Genomic DNA, 991 nt, shown 5'->3' with positions numbered 1-991 from the left:
GCCTTTTGGAAATCCAATTATACTACATTCCTGCCCTTTCAGTTACATCCTCAGAATTCTGGAATAAGTCTGTCAATCAAGATTTCCATTCGGTAAAAACATGTTGACTTGGTTTGATCAGAGAATGATTTTCCCAGTGCTTGTTAATACTTCCTTGATGATAGATTCGGACATTTTCCAGACGACTGATGTTCGGCTAACTTGCCTGTAATTCCCCATACTACATGCAAAACAGTGTGGCTCCTGTGGCGCAATCGGTTTGTGCGTGGTACTTATACAGCAGTGCAATTAATGAGCTATGCCGAGGTTGTGAGTTCGAGCCTCACTTGGAGCACAGAATTTTAGACACGGGGAGCAATGAGAAACAGCGACACAGTGCAGAGAGCAGTGGTTCGTTAGTCTGAACTGACCAGAAAAAGGGGAACAATATAACTGTGAGGTGACATCAAAGGAACAGGAGCCACATGTGGTGAGAGCACTGCAAAACTTCATAGTTATTTCCAGCAGAGAAGGAGACAACTCGGTCCATGCCATCTCTGCACAGAGCAACGCAGTCAGGCTCGATGCCCGTAGCCCTGCAAGTCTGCTTTTCTCAGAATTCCTCCTGAAGGCATTGATCATTTCTGCTTCCACCACTCTTGTGGGCAGCGAGTTCCAGGTCATTATCACTTGAAATATAAAAACAGTGCTTCCTCATACTCCCCAACATCCTTTTTTTTCCACAGAACTGGCAATTTGTGGTCGCTACTCCTTGTGCAGTCTGTTAATGGGAACAATGTTTCCTTGTCCAACTTATCCAAGCCTGTCATAATCTGGTAGACTTCTATTAAATCTCCCCTCAATCTCTTTTGTTCAAAGGAGAACAACCCCAGCTCTGCCACCCTAAAATAAAAGCAAAATACTGCGGATGCGAACCTAACCTTGTAACTAAAATGCTCCATCCCTGGAACCCTTCTGCTAAATCTCCTCTGAACCCGCTCAAGGACCCTCA

The 991-nt window shown here is 44.8% G+C and overlaps 1 non-coding gene across 1 annotated transcript; it reads left to right on the top strand.

The window, feature by feature from the left end:
- The first annotated feature begins 239 nt into the window (after positions 1-239).
- trnai-uau (transfer RNA isoleucine (anticodon UAU)) lies at positions 240-334 on the top strand. Its single transcript has 2 exons — positions 240-277; positions 299-334. It is a non-coding gene; the product is annotated as a tRNA-Ile (tRNA).
- Positions 335-991: the final 657 nt, after the last annotated feature.

Source organism: Heterodontus francisci, chromosome 34, assembly GCF_036365525.1.
Source record: "Heterodontus francisci isolate sHetFra1 chromosome 34, sHetFra1.hap1, whole genome shotgun sequence".
Taxonomy (NCBI): Eukaryota; Metazoa; Chordata; class Chondrichthyes; order Heterodontiformes; family Heterodontidae; genus Heterodontus; species Heterodontus francisci.
Note: the sequence above shows the minus strand (reverse complement) of the source record. Positions and strands in the feature narration are given on the sequence as shown.